The sequence below is a fragment of the Idiotropiscis lumnitzeri genome, chromosome 18, assembly GCF_059441095.1.
Source record: "Idiotropiscis lumnitzeri isolate Australia: NSW breed Sydney's pygmy pipehorse chromosome 18, RoL_Ilum_1.0, whole genome shotgun sequence".
In the NCBI taxonomy this organism is placed as follows: domain Eukaryota; kingdom Metazoa; phylum Chordata; class Actinopteri; order Syngnathiformes; family Syngnathidae; genus Idiotropiscis; species Idiotropiscis lumnitzeri.
Window position 1 is genome coordinate 4,719,670 of NC_142408.1, and position 25,282 is coordinate 4,744,951.

A 25,282-nucleotide genomic window follows, 5' to 3' on the forward strand; every position below is an offset into this window, starting at 1 on the left:
TTTTGCCTTTCTTCTATTTCGTTTCACACGCCACCAGGAGTCACGCTTCACGTGGCTCATTTATATTCATGAGTTGCTTTGCATAGGCGGAAGTGACCTAGGAGCCGACGCGCTAACGTGACGGTAACGCAGTTATTTGGTTTTATTTTTTATTTAGCGGATCAAAATACGCAAATAGAACAGCCAGGGGTGAAAACAAACACAGAGGCAAAGAAATATATTTGAAAAATACGTGTTTAAAGCGTGACGTCATTAGCAAGCGCGCAGCCTCCGAAGGACCCCGACCACATCGAGCAACCCGTTCACATCTAGTACCGACAACAATACACTTTTATTAAGAGGACACAGTTTGGTAAGAACCACAAAAGCCAAGTGCAGCGTGTATAAGCATCTCCGACTTTTGCTAGAGCTCTTGTGCTGAATTGTATTCGATTTTGCTAGTGCACTTGGAAAAAAAAATCCACAGAGCATACTTAAACACCACAGAAAATATTGATATTACAATTCGAATCTTTTATCAGCCAGAGAAGTCAGATGGTGTGCGCAAATGTGTGTGCGTGAGGTCAGAGGTTAATTCCCGCATGATTGCCAATTTTACCCGTCCAGACTCCCTGCTAAAAAATAAACTAATAAATAAAAAAAATAAAAAAACGGGCAGGTGTGGGTCAGTTCATCGAGCAGGTTGCCCATGGACCGAAGAATCGGCCGTTCGAAACAACAAAACCATGCTGGTCTATGTCACTATTTATTTATTTATTTTTTTTGCTGGGCTCTCGGAATCCTAGCGAGCCGAGCGCTGTCCGAGACTTTGCCGCTGTGTTTGTTCGCCCCTAATTGCCTGCTGTCAAAATGTCTTGAGTGAGACGATAGCAGGAAATAGGACAGGGCGATGCGTGAACCTCATTAACCCGTCACTCAGTGCCGCAGATGTGGCAAACTGAAACACAGAGTTACACGAGAAGATATTAGCCGCGTCACTCGCGGGTTTTGATGCAAGGTTGAGATCTTGATAATTGTTTATTTTGTCAAAGGGAATTGGCTGAGGGGGAAGAAAAAAAAAAATCACAGGGCACTTTGATTAAGGGACAGGCTACTTGGAAAAGTATTAATTAAGGCCAAGTTTACATCTCAATGGCAGGGATTTATTTATTTATTTTTTATTTTTTTTGCACAGCAGCCACAGTGACTTGCGGTTTCACCGAATTATGAACCACTCCGCATTTTTTGCCCTTTGGCAGAAGACAATAACAATGAGACTCAAGCAATATTAAGTGTGTACACATAATTTTGCTTTCCACAAAATGTCTTCTGGGCCTACCAAAAATGAACATAATTTGAGGCTTTGGTTGTGTATAAATAAATGATATATTAACCTCTGAAATTAGCCATAAAGAAAACTAAATTTGAGCAAGTAGGTGATTTTTTTTTTTTCTTATGAGTTAACGAGGCAATCACATTTTTTTCTTCATGAATAGTCTAGCAATTGATTTAGCGAAATGCTGAATAGTTGATATTAAATCCCATTAAAAAGAAAAAAAAGTATTTTGTCTCACCCTTTACTGCGTAATCGATAGGTTGGATCTGACTCTCTCATCCAAGTTCCATAAAAGAGGTTGCACTTTTTCCACCTCAATGAAATTGCAAAGATCAGACCAATCCTCACAGTGAAAATGAACAGACTAATTCATTCTTTTGTGACTTCTCGATTGGATTATTGCGATGTTCTTTTATCCGGTTGACCCCGCCCCCCCAATCCATCCCAAAAAAAAAAAAAAAATTAAATTTTTGGAAGTCTGCAGCTTGTCCAAAATGCAGCAGCTCAGATTTTAGCTGGTCCGTCTGAACATATTACCCAAGCATTGGCCGGATGTTAAATGTTTTAGCGCCAGTATTCTTGAATGAATTTGTGAATATTTAACGTTCCCTCATGGTCTCCGCGCTCCGAGGGGAGCGGTTGTCTAGTCATTCCAGAACATAGGAAGAAACGGCTTGGTGAACGAGCGTTTTCCATTCAAGCCACAACTCGGCGGATAAAAAGCGCAGTTGAGATTTAAAGAAGGAAAAAAAAGACTTAAAAAAAACTTTTTTTTTTTTTTTTTTTTACGGCAGCATTTGTTGTGTATACATTCCAACAAAGTGACTCCAAGTATGGCACATCAATGCACACGAGATTGTTTTGGGTTTCGAATACCTAATAATCTGACTTTACACCTTGTAACCATCCCGCAGAGGAGCACTTGGACCACTTAAACACCGATTTCCTCTCTTCAACTTAGCCCCAAAGAAATGAAAGAATTTAAAGGTGGGAAAGTTCGGTTTCACCTCATCACCCAAAAGTCCAAAGTCAGCCGTCAAATTTGAAACCCTGGAGCCCGCAGTACCAATTTACGGAGTCGCTGTTATGGCCATGTCGGAATGTGAAATGGGGAATCGTGCAGCCTAAATGAGTCCGAGCGAGAAAATGAGATTCTTGGAGAGAGCATTAAAAATACAAAGAATATACAGCGAAGGAACCCAGAGGGTGCATATCACTGAGATGTGGGCTATACATAATGCACAAGGCTGAAGATGCCATCTCAAATATGATAATAAGACACTGGAACGGGGAGGGGAAGGCGAGCTAATGGTTCAGCACATTAAGTACACTTCGGCGAGATGAAGCGGCATAAAATAAGAGGGTAAATTTGCTGGATTGTTAATGTCGCCAGACTGAGCTATTTGAATTATGCTTTCATTATTCATCAGAAATCTCTTCATCTAAGTCACAAAAGTCAGGGGAGTTTAATTTACAGTCACTAATTACGTACCTACGTACGTAGCATAAAAACCTGGGAATTATAAACGAGACCCAATTGAACAATAAGTCACGCGTAAAACTAAAAGTACGTAGCATGAGACGCCAAACAACAAAAACAAACTCTCTCCCCCCACTCCATATATATATATATATATATATATTTATATATATTTATTTATAATTTCTTTTTAAAAAATTTTTTCCTAGTTTTTTGTAATAATATCTTTTAACTTCCAAATATTTCAAGAGATATGACTAATGGAGTTCCAAAGTTTAATTAAACCGGAGATTGATGGCACAAGCACTCAATTTTAAGTCTTTGGCTGCAAAAAAAAAAAAAAAAAAAAAAGAAATATTTCACATGCTGTACAGCAATTAAATTAAAAAAAAAATGTTCACGACCACTATTCTTCTGCATCAAGTTGACTATTTAACAGCACTTTACATTTTGCCATTTCTCACATACCTAAATTTGCATAGTCAAAATATTACAACCGCTGGATCGCAATAAATTGTGCTGGTGTATATGCATGAAGGGAAAAAATTGCATATTCAGGTGACTTTCCGTTTGTCAAACAAACAGACTGCAGATGCTTCTAACACCTTCATTATCTCAGGAGGAGTATTAAAAAAGCATCATAACGAGTTCAAATGCGGCTGATAATTAACACGTTTACAATGCAAGCACTGCCGCTAAGAAAGGATGGGCTTTTGTCAAAGCAGAAAATCAATATGCTCTTCCGTTTCACAAATCCCTTCTCACCTTTCCTGAGCAGATGGCTTACTTGAGAGAGGGAGAGAGCAAAAAAAAAAGAAAAAAATGGGAGATGCCAACCAGTAATCATATGTGCAATAAATGGTGCTGGTTATGTTCCTGTGGAGTGACGACAGATGGCGTGGTGATGGTCCTGCCTCGGAGTGTGTATGCTCATTTTAGAGACACCCTCGCGCTGCCCCTGATGGGGACGTGTTAAGCACAGTGGTTGTCACCACCTATCGCCAAGGCAACCATCCAACGGAGCCATAAATCACGCTGAAAGTGTCTTTCATTGACATCTCATTTTCTTAGCGTGCACGATGCTATCGAGTGAGAGTTAAAGCCAGTTAGAAATGAACGTAAACAACGTCGACCTCGGAATTAGTTTGGCGTTTACTCCCAACGATTTGTAGCTGTTCGGGGATTAGAATTGATCATGTGAGGGATGCAAGCGCAAGAAGCTTCAAGTGGTCCCATTTGGCTCATTTTTGAAAATATAGTTGAACAATTATCCTATAATGAAGTCAAAGTCAGTCTCGTAATGAGATTTTCAATCATTTTAATTATCGCCAAACACAAAAGAGTGAAGATGAGTGTTAAAAATGTGAACAGACAAATATATTCTCAGTTTATACTCAAAAGTCATGATGGAAGAGTCCACCCCACCTCAGAATTCAAATGGTAGAGTCCTTTCAGTCTCATTTTAATGCATCCGAAAAATGAATTACTAATCATCCGCCAATGTAAATTAACCTTTGTTGGGTTGTAGTTATTATTACATAAATTGTAGTTTCATTTTTTTGTACAAAGGCTAAAATTCTCATACCTTGACAGTTTTGTCAGAACAGTCATCACTTCCCAACTAGTGCGCTGTCCAAGGTAGGAGAATTTCTCTCTCAGTCAGTGTGCTTTCAGCCCAATGTTGAACAGAGACTGCCATCTACTGGAGTCCAGAAATACTACAACTGGTTCATGAAGCAGATTTGAAGCTTCATACAGATGGGATCGGCTCCAGCACGGCCCGCGACCCTCGTGAGGAGAAGCGGTACAGATAATGGATGGATGGATATGATTCTAAAATAATAATATGACTTTTTAATGTAAAATGTTTATAATTTCATTTTTGGTTTCATTTCTAGCCCAGTGCAAATGAAACCTGACACCCACACATTTTTTTGTCCTGTTGTTTGAATGCAAATTTGAGTCTCGTGACTCCTGGCCTTGAGTTGGATCCATATCTGATTCATTTCTAGCCACCGGCCTGATATACGTGATATGATCATAGCAATCCTTGAAACATAGAATGGCGGATAAGTTGAGCACATCCATTAGCTGATTGGCATCAGCAGTTCCATTCAAGGCTCAAAATCAGCGGCGCATTGTGTAGTCGCTTGGCCATGAGCGAGTAATCATCAGTCCTACCTGTAGCACTGCTATGCCACTTTCACAAACAGAACGCAGCACGTTTTAATACCAGACAAAAGCTTCTTGCCATGATTAAATAGCCTCTCTTCTGACACGTTACATTGTGTTGCCTGCCAGCCAAATCTGTGGCCCAAAGGAATCGGGACTCAAGTCGTGTTGATCGCATATGCTTCACCCACGTTTTTTGTTTTTCATGTGGATCACACGTCCAACTGTGTGCAAACATATGGGAGTGCTTGTTGTGTCTCAGATTGCGTGAAGTCTGCCTTCATTGTTTCTTCCGCTTGACTCAAATGAAAATCTACCAGAACATCTAATAAATGTTTAATACAAAACCTTCTGCTTATGTAAATAAATTCAAATGAAAACTTTTCTCAGGATGAATTTACACCCATGCGGACGGCATGTGCATCTGGCAATTTGGTGATTTTAGATGGAGTAAAAACTGGTCTAAATTGTGGTGCAACGCCATCATTTTCATTTTAAGCATTATCATCTTAAAAATGAAATACAAATTTAAAATAAAATCAAATAAAATAAAAATGAAATTATAGCACTTCCCTGACCGTGCGGCACCACTATGGGTGGTGATGGTCTGGGGGCGCTCGTGGGATTGTCGCAGGAACCCACAATCGCAAAAATAGTTGAATGTCGGATTTACACTTTTGAGGTTAGCATTCTAGCTTGCTCCTCGATAATGTTGCATTTTCACCCACCCTTGGCCGAACCGAAAATCCAGATGATATTGTTCACTAAAAAAATAAAATGGCGATTTCTGCACAGACATTTTTGGTCGCCGTACCAAAGAAGTTTCAACTACGTCAACCTGTACAACAGGATGCCATTGGCCAAACGTTCCTACTCTCCAATCTCAGCCCGAGTGTGGATCGATCGCCGATCGATGCGCTGCGGGTAATTTGACAAGTGCTTTCATCTGGATGCGGCCCAGCCTTCTGCTTTGTGTCGTCATTACCGATTAAGTCGATGCCCCAAGAAGCTGACCCGCACTGGAAGGATTCAATGACAGCCTGAACTACAGACAATTCCCCTATTATCTCCTAATCTCTTCCCCGTCTTACCGCTAGTCCATGTCCCTAACTGATTCATCATTTTTCTCCGCTTCAGCTCCGGGGCCTTTCATTTTCATTTGAAATGTCCACTTTTATGAACTGAAGATGATCCGGTGTCCAAGGTGTGGCTCACAATACGATTACAATTATATGTAGCACATTTTGACGCGTATCGTTCCTCAACTCATGTCAGAATGTCAAACTATAATAAGACATTTAAGTTTAGTTTTTTCTTTTTTTTTTTGAAGGTTGCGTTTGATTGACTAACTCTCAAACAGCTTCCGTCTGCATTGCAGCAACACGTCCCTGGCACAGGCTATCCACCTTCCATCCTCCACAGCAGCTCGTTCACTATTCTTTGCATGTCCTTAGAGAAAACACTTCTGCCTGCTCCAAGGTCAAGGCTGAAAACTTGCAGTGACCAAGCATTTATATTGCTGTTTCTAAACGTTTCATAACAAAAGGTTATTCCGGCTCCTTGTTGCTTGCCGTGGCCTTTTCTTGATCTTTTGCATTTGTTCAGAACAACTTTAAAAAAAATAAAAGAAAAAAAAAAATCCTCGCCTGTGAATGATAAGTGAACATTTTTGTGAACTTTGTGAACACATGATATGCTTTATTTCAAAATCTGGAGTAATAAAGATAAAAAAAAAAATTAAGCATAATTAAGTCATTCCATGCATGTCAATTTATGCATTATTATTTTCCAAAATCGACTAGAACTGTTTCTCCAGTCACAAATCCTAACAGAGAATACATTCATAATTTATATAACACGTTCATTATACAATATATGCAACATTGCGTGTGTTTTTATTCTGTTTGCATTTTGGAGCCTTGAACAGGAATTGAATTGAAACTCACTTTCATTTTTCTCTCGGTTTATTCTTCCCCCGACTTAATATTTAGTGTCCCTGGTGTGCTCAGTTCTCATTTTATTTTTTTTCCCTTCTCATTCCGGTCGAACAGCAACTAACAATGCTAATGTCGTCTTATGTAAATCATAGCGATTAACATTCCTGAAAATATTTTATTTGTTAGGTATATTTGTTTTGCATAAAAGTTTGTGTTTTCTAGTCCAATTTAAAAAAAAAAATTGCTGCACAATACGAATTTGTAAAAAAAAAAAATGCAGAAATTTTGAGTTTTGCCATTACATTAATTAAATATATGAAGTAAAAAAAAGAGATTTTGTAAAATAAATAAATCATTTCTTTTCATTTTCACGTAAAACAGGGTATGCTTAACGTAACTCGTAAACTAACTTGTAGTCTAATTGAATCGCATTTAAAATCAAGTCATTTTTTGACGCCAGTCATTTGTAAAGGAACTGAATGACTGGATCAAGGTCACCGTGGCAACGCTGTTGGCAAAATCCAACATGTCTAAGAATATGACATGAAAGAAGCTTTCTTCGTATCTGCATCATCGCATGGACGCCCTCCAAGTCATTAACTCAAAGTTTGCTCCGTAAGTTACAAATAAGAATTTTTCCGGTCGCCCATCTGTCAGTCCATGTTGTGTCTGTCAAAGCCTTTTGTCTCTTGCTCGACTGGCTCTCTGCGAGACCGTCTGCCTGCATGACACAGTCTGTCAGCCGGTCACTTGCCTTAATGGCGGCTCCTGTCAGATCAGTCCCAGTGTACGTTGTCGGGCTCCTCTCCCATCTGTCAGCCGTGTCCTCGTCCGACTAATTCCGTCTCCTTATGAGCGTAACAAGAGCATCTGATGATGATGGGGTTCCCAAATGTGCTGTTAACCCAAATCGTGCGGGAAGAAGAAAGTCATCTTCTATGCGCAAGTTAATGCAATGAGTTTTAAAAATACGCTTGTTCTACGGGGCCCTCATCTTGGCACTTTTCAGTAGAGCACTGCTAATATAGTTAAAAAAAAAAGGCTTCATGTTTAATACCTACAAAATCCCCCAGTTTTTGCGTTGGTCGATCATACACGCCATTGGTGTTCTGTGCTGTGATTAGCATTCACTCTTTTATCATATTAGTCAGCCAACGTTAATATTGAACACTAGTGATGGGTAAATGGAGCTTCAAATCTGCTTCATGAACCAGTTGTAGTATTTCTGGCCTCCAGTAGATGGCACTCTCCGTTCAACATTGGTCGGAAAGCACACTTTTAAACGCTTTATTTAAACCAACAGTGCCATCTAGAGGCGTCAGGAATACAACAACTGGTTCATGAAGCAAATTTGAATCGTCAATTTCCCATCATGACTGCACACGTATTCTTCCTTTCTGCTCCCCAAGTGCACATCTTCACAAATATACGTGGTGAGGACATGCTTAAGTACACCTTATTGTCTACATCCTCTCAAGTTTGCGACATCGTAAATACACAAGGGCGAAGGACAAAAACTCTCAACTGTACTTCTTGACAAGCTCAGACTGTGGCAAGGACAATTTCACAACATACACAATATAAAAGGAAAAATTCGACGACTGTTGTCACAAAAGACATATTTCAAACCCAAACAACAGATTATGAGTTTTCCTTTTCAATGTCATCATCCTGGAGTATAAACCGGAACTGTGACCACAGCTCTTTACATTCATTGGAGACTTGCTCAGGAGAATCATCGCCCCTGATGAGTCATGTATCTCCGAGTACGACCCGAAGACAAAACACCAAAGCCTTTAAGTGAAAGCGCCCCACATCGCCAAGGTCAAAGAAAGCAAGACATTTGAAGTCCAAAGTTAGTTGAATGCATTCTTTCCTTCAAGGGGCATCTTCCACTGTGAATTCTTGCCACAGGGCCAGACAATCAAACAGCGTGTCTACAAAGATATCCTGCGGCGTCTGCTTTGAGTGTGGAGGAAAAAAAAAAGAAGAAAAAAACACGCGAGAGTCGTGACAGGAAAAGTTGTGGTTGCTGTTCGATGACAGCGCATCTGCCGACAGTTTGGGGCCAAGAACAACGTCACCGCGCTGGGGCAACCTCCATCCTCACCTCATTTTGGATCAATGTGAATACTTTGAGATCAATTTTTATACTTGAGCGCTACTGCGTGATGTATATGGAACCCGATTAAAGTGGAAATGTTTATTTATGCAATCAAGTGCATGGTAATCATAATGCACAGTTACCTGAAATCCTGTTTGATTTTGCGCATACCAGAAAAGAAAAATTTGTTTTCTTAAAGGGGAAGTCAAGTCAATCACGACTCACCTGTTTTCTGAAGCCGAGCTATAATTGGGTGTTGCCGGAGCCTTGAGCGATTGTGATGTCATTTTTAGTCGATAGAAGTGACAAAATGGCCGCCCGCTGAGACGCACTAAAAACAGGTTGATTTTACTACTTAACTCGGATACCAAATACACAATATTAATCAGAATGCCGTGTTTCAACTAGTGGGCCTGCATAGAATAAATTCTGAAAACAAATGTTTGGGTTTGACTTCCCCTTTATTTTCCATTCCGCTCTTGTAATTGGACATAGTTGCAGATTTTAGTCCGAAAAAGCAAACCATGTCCGTAATCTTGTGAATTTGTGAAATTATTCACTGTGACAAAGCTCATTGGGAAGTTAACCATGGTCTTTACCGTGCTCAGCTCACCTTTCCTCCTTGTAAACAACCCTGTCCTTCTTCTCTTCTGTGACCATTTTTCTATTTTATGCCGTTGCCTGTGGATGGCATTACAAAGCATCTAATTATGCTTCTCTTGAATTATGAGCCCGGCGCAGAACCGTAAAGCATGCACCTGCCGAGTAAGTCGACGTGCTAAATCATTAGTGCAAATGCAAAGTGCGGTGCATTCTGCGGCTGTGAGTTAAAGAAGAATGGGGGGGGGGGCGTCATTTTTGAAAGGCTTTGCCATCCTCATCATCACCTCAGAGGGAAATGAATTTTGTCAGCGTGACAGCATATCACCTCCGCTCGCAATTCAACGGAATAATAATGTCATATTGTTATAACATGCTGCCGTTATTATGACCTTGGTCAATTTACTACAGGAACATTGTGAGGCGAAAAATCAATGCAAATGTTCATAACTAAATATACATTTGAAATCTAAACATTTCCAAAATATTAGACTCTAATCGAGAACAATAATTTACTAATCCTGCACAAACACAATTTTAAAAATATATTGAAAAATAAGACCGTAGTAATAACACAGTAACAACATTTTTGCAGTACTTCAGAATTAAAATTCATGAACAATAGTTTGTTGAAAAACAGGAGACATCAATTACTATCTTGCTGTCAGAAAATTAAGACAGCTAAAAGCCCATAGAGCTAAAATAAATACATGAAAACTGCAAGTCAAACCGAAATAATTTCCACAATATATTGAGTCGGGGAATGTAATGGTGGCGTGAATCTGGATAAACATACAAACATGTAAACAGAGCAGCAGAGATCAAGAAACAGGAAGAAAGATTATTATTCATCATCCCAATGCGCAAAAGATGAGTAGGAGAAATCATGGTTACGTCTGGAAAAATTCCATGCCGAACATGTCAATCGCTCAATAAAACGGAAATAAAACTACGGCATATTGCGCGGCTTCTTTATTAAAGTGTAAATCATGTCATAGGTGGGTGCTAGGAAACAGGATGCAGGCGCGGCAGCTGTCGTGAGAAATGGAATTTGAGGGGGGAAAAAAAAAATTGATCAGAATTGGGAAAATGCTCATACACTTGAACGCGGTTTCGAACAAGCAACTTTAAATTTTTACGCACTTTACCATGAGAATAATTATACTGGTCAACAGGAAATTCTTTTCAGAGATGGCTGTTTATGTCCCGAAATAAATATTTAACGCTGATTAAAAAAAAAAATTGTGTAATTGTGTAATTATTAGTAATTATTATGAAGTGTAGGCCATAGCAGTGGTTCTCAAATTCTGTTCAATAATTAATAAGAGACAGACAGAAATTTTCATTTTAACCCATGTTGACTTCCCAAGTCCACAAAATCAAAACTTTAACAAAATATTATTATTATTCTTTTGGATATTATCCATTCACTACATATGTGTAAAGCCTCGTCCCTTTAAAATAGTCTGAGCAAAAAAAAAAAAAAAATGTCTCTGTATCAAAAATAAAGAATTCTGACCTATTCCGCTGAAAAGCGAAAATTATTATCTCTATAGAGGAAGCGGTTATTGAATCGGTCGGCATTATATTGAACATAATGGAAGAGATTTGGTTGGGAACAATTGTATCAGTTGCAGCCTTGATGGCCGCGAAAAGCCTTTAGTGAGCAAGGGTTGCGGCATCCTTTCTGTGTCTGACGCTTCTTTTCTTCAATGTCGGTGGAAATGTGCTTCAAGGAAACAAATTTCAATTCATAAGGAACCCAAGGACCGGGGGCAAATATAAAAGCAATAAAAGATATCCAGGAGATAGGTCCTATCTCCAGTCATCACAGTGCAAAGCATGCATCACGCTTTTGTCCTTGAGACATTTTCCTCCCGCTATGCGTCCTCCTTCTAATACTTACCCCCATGATATGAAAAATGTGATTAAACTGTTCACTGCTGGGGAAAAAAAAAAAAAAAAAAAAAAAAGGGGGACGGTGATTTTCTCAGAGTCATTATTTCAGAAGCTGCCCATGTAGCGGCCAAGCTATCTTTCGCCCTTACCAGTACCTTATTTTATTTGGCTTCCTGTATCCCATTTTCAGGGACGCTTTCAAAGCCGCGGATAATAATACAGACATGAAAGATGATTTGTGATTAAATTTACACATCTTACGTATTATAACCCGGACGGTGGGTATAAAGCTCCAAACTAAAAATATGGATTGGACAGCAGTCGTCTTGCCGGTTTCACTCCCAGTGAAGCTATTTGTGAGACTTACGGATGCTACAGTTACAAATCGCCATTTTGGGGTTCAAATTCGAAGTTCCGATCTTCCTATATGGAGTTTGGACGTTTTCCGTCGGTGCTCCAGCTTCACTCAACTCGAATTTATTTAAAGAGCACTTTAAACCAACCAACAGCTGCATCCAAAGTGCTGGAGAAAGTAAGAATCAAAGAAAGTTGCATGTGTTTGAATTCTACAGGATTTCTGACGTCTTTAGCCGTCAATGGCAGTGAATGAGTTAAAAAAAAACAATGTCAGAGATTTTAACAACAAAAAAAGGCGAGATTATTTTTTTGGGTCCATTTGGAGGAGTATTGACAACCCTACAGATATTGACAGCGCCAAAAGTTACGAAGTGGCAGCCATTTTGTCACTTCTGTCGACTGAAAATGACATCACTGTTGCTCAGGACTCAGGTATCGACGAATCACGGCTCACCTGTTTTCTTAAGCCGAGCCATGATTGGTCGCTATCAGAGCCCTGAGCAATTGTAATGTCATTTTTTAGTCGACAAAAGTGACAAAATGGCCGCCTGCTGAGATATACAAAAACGGGTCGATTTTACTACTTAACTCGTCAACCACGAACGCAATATTAATCAAAATGCTGCGTTTCGACTAGTGGGGGTGCATAGAAGATATTCTTGTGAAGAAATTTTGGGGGTTGACCTCCCCTTTAATACAGTTATTTAAAAAAATGCCTCTATTTAGGCAGATGACGCACAAAATCATTTCCTTGTAACACAAACGATAATCTGTATTGCATTCTCGGTCACCTTCCTTTTTTTTTTTTTAATTTTCCAAAGATATATAGGAAGTGGACAGACGGATGAGGAGGAGAAAAAATTGGATTAAGGTTACAGTTCAGGGATTTGAGAAAGAGTGATCGAGCCAAGGGAAAAGGACAACAAAAACGCTTGAAAGAAAGGATGGATGAAGGAAGGAGTGGAAGGAGGATAATGCAAGAGCGAGAGATGAATGCGACGGTGAGGTCGGCTTTCCTCGCTTGGAGCGCTTATGATGGATGACGTGTTTTTCTCCTCGGTGCTCGCTTCAGTATGTCACTGCTGGCTGGTGTTAAGGCACCACTCCGGGACGAGGCAGCGAGCGTGTAGGTGGTTACGGGAGAAGATGATCGATTGGAAGTGCCGGATTTTATGTACTTGCATTTCTGACTTTTAGTTTGGTGGGGAAAAAAATTATTTATTTATATATTTATATTATTTATTTATTTATTTTTAGAGCGACTGCGGCTTATATAAAGATGCACTTTATAGTCCGGAAATTGAAAAAATATCTTTGTATGGAAACAGGATGACATCAAAACTAGACTGACCTTGTTAAAAAAAAAAAAAAGGGAAAAATAAGAGAAAATTCTGACTCCAGGTGTTTTTGCTTGGTGGCGAAATTGCATTCAATCTACTTAACCAGCGAGGATCTCCATCAAGGACAAATTGATAAAAGGGATAGTTCACATATGCATGCTAAAAATGTTGACAAAACTTTCAAACTTTGTGATAGGCAAGTTGTTAACAATAGTGAACAAAAAGAATTGTAAAGCACTGCATTGTGTTATTGATCCTTAAGCACAAATGGAAAAAAAAAAAAAAAATACTCAAAACAACATCGGTACTTAAATGAAAATCCTTACTCGTACCGATAACGTCTTAATGCTTTACAAAATGCTAACCTCGGCAAAGTATTGACTCTGTCACTTAGGGGGTAATTGAGAAATTTGCCTGTCATGTTAGCTGATGTTACAAAGTGGATTATCGCCACCCCCCATGAGGGGAAAATCCGATTTAAGTCACTATCTATTTATAGACGGCGATAGTGCCGAGGTTCAGCCAACGGGGGAGCGAGTCAAAGTCAAATTTGCCAAGGTCATTGTCAAAAGTAAGCATTTTTAATTGCAAATAACGCCATGGGAATCCCATCGCGTAGACTTGCAAATGTTACGCAGCCAGGTTAAGATTAATCACCGACAAACGGAGCTGTCGTATTTATTTTGCGGTGATACCGAATGCGCTCTTACACATCTCGTGCTATATATTGTAAAAGTAATGATGAGATGCCATACTCATCATCGGGAAAAAAAAGGATGCCCAGTTTGTATTCACATCAGCCTCACACGGCGCCTCTTTTATATGCATATCATGCCTCACTCATACTCAATTATACACCTGCTGCTTCTACTTATTCACCCGTAAGAAGGTGCCATTAATGAGCCCGGCTCCCACTTTCTGACCATTTGGATTAGGTCTCACACAGCACACACTTATCTTTATCAATAATTGACGAGATTCTACATTTTAACATCTACAAAGTACAAGCAAAAAGAGTCTTGTATGAGAGAGACTCCAAGCTTAAAGGTATAGTGAACTTTGGCACATCTATATTATAATAGGCAGTGGTGAGCGGTCAAGGCCTTCAAGGCTGGTCTAACACAATCATGAAATCACGATCATGTTCTTCACATTGATGGTATATTATATCCTAGTGTTGTATTTTTAGTGAGCGTTTTCATCCAATCAGAATTCAGCTAGCTCGTGTTGCCGGGCAGATTTCATGATACCAGTAGCATGCACTATTTGTCGGAGGCCTTCAGATACAAACGTCTGGCGTCTGTTCTGCGTCTCAAGGGAGCTTTTACAGGTGATAGACAGTTGCGATAGCCAATCAGATCACGAGTTGGTTACAGTGAGCCTTCTCGCCGGTCTTCCGCTGAAGGTGATGAACGTGTTTTGTGATTGGATACTCACTCGTGAGGGGGCAGCGCTATGCGGCATCAACACACCTGAAAGTCGTAACTGGCGACTGTTGGAAAATGGCCGATTATTTCTCTGTGTTAGAACAAAATGATTGAATCTCCTTAATGAAAAACACATTGCACCCTTTTTGAGCAAAGCTGGAACAGATTAATGGCGCTTCCATTCATTTCAATAATGAAATATGATTTGGAATTAGAGTCTTTTGACTTACAAGAATGCTCACAGAAGAAATTAACCTCTTACTTCAAGGCATCACTCTATATCACTGGTGTCAAACTCTAGGCCCGGGGCCCAGATCTGGGCCGCGACCTCATTTTATGTGGCCCGCGCAGGGTAAATCATGTGCGTCGACGAGCACATTTTCTTCACTTTTAACAACATTTGGATATGAGATTTTGCCATTTATTTGTTACCAATCCTCCCCTTTAAAAATAAATTAATGAATTGAACAAACAATTACTTACTGGCTTCGGATTTCGAAACTGTCTTTCAATCAATTTGTTGTTGTTCATAACGGCCCTCTGAGGGAAACCAGAACTACGATGTGGCCCGTCCACAAAAATGAGTTGGACACCTCTGCTGTATATGGTTAAAAGAAAGACCGGAACAAATCAATACAGATAAAACATACATGTTTTGTCCTGCAGCATACAAGTTTTATTACTCGGTGCGCGAGTACGGTGGACCCGCCTTCTCTGAACAGACCAAAAACAAGCAAACAAATAAAACGAAAAAAAAATCAAACACAGACTTTTGAATTTTTCATTATGTGAAGCGAAACCCCATCACATCCGGAAAGGTTGTCAAACAAAGACAGACGGAAACATAAAGGCAAGAATTTGAGCAGCAGACTTCTCAACCATCCTGCCCGCAAGGTAAGCAAGCTCCCAAGACAAGCCAAAGAACTGACGATGTGCACCAGGTCCATCACATATTTCCCAACTTGCCAGTGACCTGCAAATTAGTTTCCGGTTAACTTCACAACATCGTAAACCAAACTGAATTTACTACTCAACCATCGTCCAAAAGATCGGTTCTAAATTGTTGTTCAAGGCTCTTTCCTAATGCAGATGGTCCTGACTTTGGAGACAATGCCCACTCCGTAGCGAAATCGTGAACAAGGCCGGCAACATCGATTTTATGTCCATCAGAAATATGCACCTTGTCAGCTCATAGCCGCAATAATGGATGTAGCAATTACTCCCCGAGCGGCACGTCGCAAGAACAAGTGTAAATTGTCTTAATTAGACACATTTTAAGGAGACCGAGACTATTAGTAAGTCATCCGCATAAATGGTCACCGCTAGTCCGTCTTCCCATTTGCCAAGAAAGTTACGATTGGCGTTGGCATTCATGGCGTTGTTGTGTTAAGAAGATACAGCGTATCGAATACTCAAGTGGAGCATGTGACGAAAAGGACGGGAAGCGTTGCGGTCTTGCCACTATCTTGTCCAGGGGTGGGCAAACTACGGCCCGGGGGCCACATGCGGCCCGTTAAACGTTTTAATCCGGCCCGCCGAAGTTGAAAAAATTTAACGTGGAAGAATGTCAATGACTCTTGCATCCTTCAATTTTTCTTAATGCTGCCTTCGGAGGAAAAACGTTTGGATAACCCTGCCTGAGGTGATATCTGACTGAAGCATGACCCGAGATTGGATGATACACTTTCTTATACAGCGCGTAAAGGACTTCTTGTGTTTGTTCGCAGTCCAGAGAACGCTTGAATCTTCGTCTTTAAGTTCAAGCACAAAAACACAGCTGGTGTTTGCGTTCCGATTGAGTAACGACTTGCAAATTGTTAATGACAGATAAGGAGACGTCCAGGGAGTTCTGTTCACTTTCTTCCTGAGACAGCTTTTAAGAAAAGCGTCGAGAAAATGCGAGTTTGATTATGAGACGGTATGATGCTGATCAAGGCGCGTCCGTCGCTTTCACGTCACACCGTGTGCATCAGCGAGGGGAAGAATCCGACTTGCTCGGTATACTAAACAGGCCTGTCACCTTTCAAACCGCCAATTGTGACATCAAGGTATTGTCAGGGCTTTCATTTTTCTTCCTTTTTACACATCTCAGGGCTTTATTTGTCTGCCCTTTTGACGTAATGTGGGTTTTATCGTCTGAGTCCTTTCCCCCTATTAGGCTCTAAGTTGGAAATGACGGCTTTAAGAGACAGGAAATTAGTGCCAACCTGTCCTGTGATAAGACAAGGCTCGAAGGAAAATCCTTTCAGTGACATTTTACTTGGTGTTTGAGGAAGTCATGTTCAGACCGAAGCAGAGCATGTTATGAGAAGGGGACAAGAAAAAAAAAAAATCTTTGCGAGATACTGATTCAGTGGAAGTGAAAATAACACAACAGAAAGTGTTTCTTTCTTTCTTTTACAGACTGCCTGAAAATGCAAATGATTACTCCAGAAGGTCAATTATGGAGAATTATGTTGTCAGTTTCCATGGAAACAGCAAAAATATTCTGGAGTGAAAACGTAGGACGTGAGATATTGTGGTAAGTATTCCGCTTTTAATTTCGGTATGCAGTAATAAAAATAAAAATTTCGGAACATTGCGTTGAGCCTCGGTGAATGTTAACGCAGAAACTTCCATGAAGGTTATTCAAAAGCAGTGGCGGGCCGTCAAGGTCGTCTCTCCTGTCCTAACAATCAAGAAATCATCATCATATTCTTTACATTGATGTCATATTATATCCTAGTGTTGAATTTTTAGGTTCGAGTTTTTATCCAATCAGAATTCAGATAGCTCGTGTTGCCAGGCAGATTTCACGAGACCAGTAGCACGCAATATTCTTCCAACGTCTTCAGATACAAACGTCTGGCGTCTGTTCTCCGTCTCAAAGGGTCTTTTACAGAATCAACACACCCAAAAGTCGTAACTGGCGACCGTTCAAAAATCTAAAATATATAGATTTTTTTTTTTTTTTTAAACCACAATGGCCGATGGAAGGAATAGTGTGGATTTAATTGCAGATACGCTTGCAGCGTCATTTTCAAGTCTGACTATTTAAGAGAAGCTAGGTCGTCCAACACTCACTGAGTACTGTGTAAGTGTCTTTCTGTATATTATTTGTCCAGCCGTGGTGTCATAAATCATGGTAATATGAGGGGGATTTATTCAAGTCGGACTAACTAGAACTTCACTGAAGGCCTACGTATGAAATGCACAGCCTGCCACTGTTCAAAAGTCTTGAAAGACGTCCCCCCCCCCACAAAAAATGAATTCTGGTTAACCCCACAGGGTTTATGCTTGTAACTAAATCTTTGATTTTCTCCATGCAAACACACGTGTGGTCCACGCATGCAAAGTCCAACGATCCGAAAGCGCGCCGTGTCAGATTGCCTCAAACATCCTCGGCCGAAGGAGGCAAATTGTGTTTCTGTGGAGGTTAAGCCCACCGGCTTCAGAATCAATCTAATTGAGAGAAAAGGCCTTTGCTTGTCAAGCCCCCGGGGGCTCTTTTAAACATCGCTCCAGTGCCAGCATTAAGCAGGCTGCCTCCCTTTCGCCTTCCCTGCGACCGATCTTCGGACAAATCCCTAAGTTGTGCCAATGATCTCCATGCATGGGGGGGCTTTGCAACGAAAGGTCACGGTATTCTCAGACCAGCCGAGAGGTACGGCACGGTCACGGTTGAATTATGAGGTGACACGAAGCAGGGCAAGGCAAAATTGCATGGCAGGCCGGGAGATGCCTTTATTGTTGGAGAGTTCCACCTTTAAAATCGCATCAAAAGCAACCGCTACGAGGATATCACGGCACCTTATCGTTATGTTGGTGATACGGTCACATACGTGAGCCAGCGGCAGTTACGGGGGAAGATTAGCAACATGATCCAGAAATCCAAAGCCTCTATTCGAGAACCCCCGGCCGGCTCTTCCACGAGAGTATATCATGAGAACATTCGATGAAACGGCCGTGCTAATTGCAAATCTTGTTACTAAATAATCAATCTTGCTTGCAAAAGGATAATCCTTTGCAGGGCTTTGGAAAATCTACAAACGGTCGAGTATGTGCCAGCAAAAAAAATAAATAAATAAATGAATAAAAAAATGGATCAAATTTCCTTCCTCACACAAATAAATGTGAAAGTTGACGCGTAAACCAAGCGTAAACCAAATGAACAAAATTATATCATCATAAATCACATTGGGGATTCCAGGAAGATTATATGCAAATAGATGAATAGAGCATGCGCACTATTATTCATCAAACCACTGTTGAAATGTGATACCACTTTTTTTTTTAACTAAATCCGAAATGCGTTGTCACAGGTCACAAGAAGGAGTCCTGCATTCTTAAAAAAAAAAAAAAAAGACAAAACTGCGTTTTCTTGCCTCTGAGTCATTTCACTGCACTGTGGCAATTAATGCTGGCCAAAGCAGTTTTTCAGTATGAAACAGGATGTCGTAATATATGCAGTTCACACTGCACTGAGGGAAAGTTAAATAAAAAATAAATAAATAAATAAAGGCTTTTCTGCATTTGGTGTCTTGCCCCAAATTATTGGAGCAATTCCCCCCCCCCCCCCAATAACCTTTCGCTTCTGCTTCTAAACACTTCCAAGTCCATCACTTCAAGCTTTATTTTGCATTTGTGAACACTCACCGTCTCGCTGTTTGTTCATCTTTCCAATGACATTATGAGAATATAAACTTTCTGACATTTTTAATTATTTTATTCGCTAAAAAATTATTTAGCGAATTATTTCTATAGATCAACAAGTTCAAGTGTCCGCAATACTATTTGCACTCAAAAGTCAATAACACGTGCACATGTCAAGTGCCATAAAAGGATGAACGGCTGACCAATCACGGTACAGTCAGACTATGCAGGAGGGCGTGACTTTTGGGGAAGTGACTTTTTTTTTTTATTCAAAAGGGACTAAAATGAACTCTTAGTTGATGTTTCGTAGACGTTCTAAAAATTGGGGATGTAAGATGATGCTGGGTAATCCTAAAACTGTGCACTTCATTTTTATTATATGGCGTTTCAAAGTTTATTGATGCATTAGTTTAGCAATTATGTGTTTTCTTCTGCAACAATAAGCTTTAATTACTGCAGCAGAAACCGTCAACTTCATGACAGTAGCTTGAGGGGAAAGAGCCGAGCAGATTAAAAAAAATGAAAAACCAGAGGAACCACAAATTAGAGCATCATTTTGTTATATATTGGTCTTAGTTTAAAGGTTAGGAGAAAGATAGCTGCTGGACAAATTGCAACGTGCATGCGCTTGCACAGCAGTGAGCAGCAGCTGCATGAGCGGACAAAAAAAAAAAAAAGAAGAAAATGCAAATTACAAATGTTGCTTTGCTGTGATGCTCTTGATAAAAACTTCTCATCCTCCATCCCACGGACGGATTATTCCGTCCTTGTGATGAAATGCCCAGCTCTGGACTACAATACAACTGTCAAGTAAGTAGTGAAAGGGTAAATGAAACTTCAAATCTGCTTCATGAACCAGTTTTAGTATTTCTGGACTCCAGGAAATAGCACTTTCTGTTGAACAATGGGCTGACAGCATACTGACTTGCCATTTTTTAAACCCTTTATCTAAACCAACAGTGCCATCTAGAGGAGTCAAAAATACAACAACTGCTTCATAAAGCAAATTTGAAGCTTCAATTTCCCATCACTATTAAGCAGTGCGCTTTTATTTTCGTAAGACTGCAATAATCTTACATCTCACAAAAAAAAGGCTCAACTCTTTGAACGAGGACGACGGGAAAATTTAATTCTGGCCCACTAGAAATCTTTTTCTTCTTCCATTTTTCCGCAACGAGGTAGTACTACCCTTCAAGCGCCTTCACCTTCACTGACACTTGTAGTAACGACAATGTATTCGGCAAACTTTTGCGATGAAAAAAAAAATATATATATATATATTCTTGACCCCTGTGATCTAAAGTACGAATAATACAAAGCCCAATATCAGAAATGTCATTGGCTCCAGGATTGGAGCCTCTGGAGGAGAACACACAACAGATTCACAAGTACTCTCTTCGGCACTGAATGTGCAAGCATTTACGTTTTTTTTTCTTCTTGTTGTTTCTGCTCACATGCTATGGAGGGTTTGTTGTTGCCACGCCTTTCTTAGTAGCACTCTAAAATAATATTCATTGGGTTCGTCAGTAAAACTTAAAATAAGGACTTTCTATGCAGAAACACATCTACAGTTAAAAATAATTCATTCCATTCCATATATTATTATTATTATTATTGTGGTTGGGTGGTAAATGCACCGAGCGTCACTTTCGGAGGAGACTTAGCAATAAGTGCATTTTTGCAGTGCATCTGGCTGCCATTCAGACAAACAAACAGCAGCGTCGTCGTCAAGGCAAAACCTAATGCACTTAAGCGAGGACGTCAGGAAGACATTCTATTTTATTAATGTGGTCAATACAGTCCATTAGGCCACGGATTTAGCTGGCACAAAGCTCCGCTCCTCCATTAATATCGTCCTACTCCAACTCATGCTAATCTTCTTGTTTTGGGTGGGAGTGAAGAAGCATGAGCTATATCTCAATAGAGTATGAGATAAAATATATATATATATATATATATATATATATATATATATGTATATATATATATAAATAAAAGAATGTCCTGATGACAGTACTCAACACGGAGTGGTATTTCCAAGCCAAAATACACATTAACGCAACAAAAGGTACAGTCTGCGGCATAGTGATTGGCAGATGAAGCTTCAAATCTGCTTCATGAACCAGTTGTAGTACTTTTGGGCTCCAGTAGAGGGCACTCTCAGTTCAACATTGGGCTGACTTGCCATTTTTTAAAGCCGTTATTTAAACCAACAGTGCCATCTAGTGGAGTCAAAAATACAATAACTGGTTCATGAAGCAAATTTGAAGCTTCAATATCCCATCACTACTGCGGCATGCCTAAAGAGGCTTTACGCGGCGCCTGTCATCATCGAGTGAACTCGTAGAAGGGGGCTGAAGGCTGACCATACCGAGCACGGACTGAAGAAGAAAGAACGAAGAGAAAATCATTTTTGGCTATGGCAGCGGTTGATACACTCGACAACACTTTCTCTCCAAAAAAATGAAGACGTCAAAAACAAAACTGACACGGCTGACCTGCCTCCGTGTCCTTACGCCATTATTGCGTAACTGCGCAGATCCACAATAGAGCCAAGGTTGTGGAGGCATTTCTCAGACATTTGCCTATGACGCCAATGACTCTTTAATAGCTCAGCACAAGTGTATTTCCTTCGCCGCATGACAAGGTCAAGGACATAAAATAGTTGTGTAGCGCGGGCGTAACAACACCACTCTCTATCTCTTTCAAAAAAAAAAAAAAAGCGCAATTTCAGGTGATCCCGAACATCACGGCAGCCGCCATCCCCGGAATATAGTGCGTGTGTGTTTTGCAGACAAGTGAATGGGTTCATTTCAAACTGAAATGCACTGTTAGGTCAGGTTTTGTCCGCCAGACGTCCGCCAGCTTTTTTTGTGCTGAATTCTTTTGTGCATTCAGGTAAACACTTAGTTCATGGACAAAAAGTGTATTGAGACACACCTCTTCATTTAGCACAAAGGCAAAGAAAATAGACCTTGGTTCCGTCCAGAATCTCAATTCTTCTTAGTGAGACATTTTCATCATCGTCAGAATTGTCGGATTTGAGGAATTACAGCAAATAGAAAAATAAATAACTCAGAACACATTCCAAATTATGGTCACAAGTCCGAATATGGTAGTAATACATTTAAATACAATCCTATGGTGTAATATAATATCAGATATGTTATAATTAAGTGAAAAAAAATAATAGAGAAAAGAAGTCAAATGCTTTAAAGAATATTTAAAAAAATAAAATCATAATTTGGGGTGAAAAAAAAGGTTTTAACATTGAAAGAATAAATTCCAAAAATGTCAAATTAAATCAGAACGTTACTAGAAATAAATGTGAGCATTATGACAATAATGAAAGTCCAAATGTACAACAATGAAGTCATAAATAATCAAGGATAAGTCTAAATTTGCAAAAATAAAGCTTTACTTGTCTGGAGAAAAAAAAAGCCAAAATATTACAAGGACATAATCCAAGTATGAAATTAAATCTGAAATATTCATTAAATAAAGTCAAAATAATACAACAATAAAATTGTCATTTTAACCCTTCATTTAAATGAGTGTATTATTAAAATAAAATAAAATTTTACAAGGAAAATGTTTTAATTAAAATGTATCCAAATATAGTTTAAATAAAATGAAAATCTAATTTTCCTAATAAGCTTTTCGGCTCAGCCTGAATTTGCCTTTGTGGTGTAGTTAGTCGCGAAAGCGCTCACTGGTGATGTAAGAGCGTGATGTTATTGCCACCTTTTGAAAACCACTGACCTCATGCCTGGCAGCATCGAGGAAGAGATCTCTGGAGATCGGCGCCGAAGCAGGACTTTTCCAATGACAGCTTGGCCGCAGAGGAAGTCAATATTAGGACTGGAGAGACATTGGATTGAAACAGAGAGAGAGAAATATAGAAAGCTTGTGATTGTGTTTAACGACTTTGGGACCAAACAAGAACGATTGTCCAGGACCAGGGCGCTTGACATCTATATCACAATGACCCCACAAGGGAAATAACGGAATGAACAACTTTTTTTTTTTTTTTTTTTTTTTTTTGACTTACCTGAACTGTAGTGAGAACAGACTCTTGATTGTTGACTTCCGAGAAAGGAGGTCGGAATTGTAAACCATGGCCAAGCTGGGCAACCGGCGAGGCTACAAACTGGCAGCCAAACTGGCCGGGGTTCATCTGGGAGATCTCGAGGACGGGAACAGCCAAGTTGAGAGCTTTCGGCTAGGGGAAATGGCGTTGGAGGAGAAGATTTGGCATTAATTATAGAGACTACCGCTTTGACTTAATTGTGCGTGAGTTACTTTCTTGCAGCTCATTTCGTCCTTTTGTCAATGGCTGCTCAGTCTGCTTGGTCTTCGGTGGCCTGAACAGAATCACATGGAATGATGATTTAAAGAATCGTGTGAGAAGAACAATACTAGATTGGGGAGGACTGAAAGTGAAGTTGGGAGGGAGCTTACACAGAAGTAAAACCTCAATATGATAAATATTTGTATGAACAAATCTTATAGGCGGTAAATAGCAAACAAAAGAAAAACAGTACGTATGTTTGTAACGGAGCGTGATTTATTGCATCACATGATACGAACCTGCACAAACTATTTTATGATATATTGTACAAAAACATTTTTCGGCATTTCCCGGCAAAAAAAAGTCAATCTTATGTTGTTGTTGGTTCGCTCTGAATCTGAGCTCATCTTTTCTCCGAACTTGTGTGAATTTCAGAATCAGAATCAGAATGCCCTTTATTGTCATTGTACTCTGTACAACGACATTTCTTCTGTTATGTTTTTCCAGAATCTCTGGAAAAGGGTCGGGACTCTTAAAGCGCACACACAGAAAATGAAATTTAACAAAGATGTTTATTTTACAAAAAATATAATTCATACGCGAGATCGACAAAGTGCAACAAATGACACCAGTGGAAAACACTCCAGGAAAATAACGACGGGAACGAAAAATGGCTTGCCGCTGAAGGACAAGGAAAACCAATTCGCGAAAGAGCACAAACGAGATGATCAATAAACAAAGAAATCACTTACAAACGAATAAGGACATAAATCATGGATGGCAAAAACGAGACGTCTAGTAATTCAGCTTGGTATCATGAGCAAGAGGAATATTCCGACTCTGAGTTGTCGGCATGGCGTCTTCAAAATCAAATAGTGCCGCAATCAAGAACGTGACGAGTGACAGGTGCGTGGCTGGTGGGCGGGACTCTCCAGCCATGACCCCATGACCCGGAAGAAGCGCTGGAAGGAAACGCCCCCATTCCACCTGGACAAAAACAAGCATAAAAGTGACAGGACACAACGGACCATGACATCTTCAGCGCAATATAACAAATAATTTAATTAAATGTAACAATTAAATTCGTTAAGGTTTATTGTATATTTTTGTGTTAATTTTATTAATAAAAGTAAAGTAAAATTAACCTATTCAGTGCAATATAACAAATAATTTAATTAAATCTATCAATTAAAGTAAAACGTTTTAAAAATATTTTTTTATCAAATTAATTAATTAAAGTAAAGTAAAATTAACCAATTTGGCATAATATAACAAATAATTTAAATAAATACATCCATTTAAATAAAGTTTTTTTTAAACATTTTTATTAATTAAAGTCAAATTAAATAAATAAATAAATAATTCCTCCTGGCACTCCAGCTTTCTCGCACATTCCAAAAACAGCAGTCATCCTAAACCCTAAATTGTTCATCGGAGCTTATGCTAATGAAGAAAAGCTTGGTACAAAATTGATTATATTTATACATGACATTGTTAAATATGAGTCTGAAATATGCATACTCCTGAGATCAAATGTGAGATTTTGCAGTGAGAGGACAAAGCGAACTGGCCCATTGCTGCATGTTCCTTGTGGACGTCTTGACTTCTAGACAATATTATAAGAATTTCAACAATCCAATTATCAAATACATATTTGTGTCACATGAGATAAGCAAAAGTGGTTACCAGGATGCGAAACAAGAGCCAGAGCAGGAGGCAGGCAACGTT

At 39.5% G+C, this 25,282-nt stretch overlaps 2 protein-coding genes across 2 annotated transcripts in view; both read right to left on the reverse strand.

The window, feature by feature from the left end:
- LOC148319113 (myosin light polypeptide 6) overlaps window positions 1–23,361 on the reverse strand; it is a 34,025-nt gene extending 10,664 nt beyond the window's left edge. The window contains exons 1-2 of the mRNA XM_088280730.1: window positions 23,315–23,361; window positions 23,026–23,124 (exon numbers count right to left, since the gene is read on the reverse strand). The gene's annotated coding sequence lies outside the window, so the exon portion shown is untranslated. The remainder of the gene's footprint in view (window positions 1–23,025; window positions 23,125–23,314) is intronic.
- Window positions 1–23,364, reverse strand: part of astn2 (astrotactin 2) — a 228,018-nt gene extending 204,654 nt beyond the window's left edge. The window contains exons 1-2 of the mRNA XM_088280727.1: window positions 23,315–23,364; window positions 23,026–23,124 (exon numbers count right to left, since the gene is read on the reverse strand). The gene's annotated coding sequence lies outside the window, so the exon portion shown is untranslated. The remainder of the gene's footprint in view (window positions 1–23,025; window positions 23,125–23,314) is intronic.
- Window positions 23,365–25,282: the final 1,918 nt, after the last annotated feature.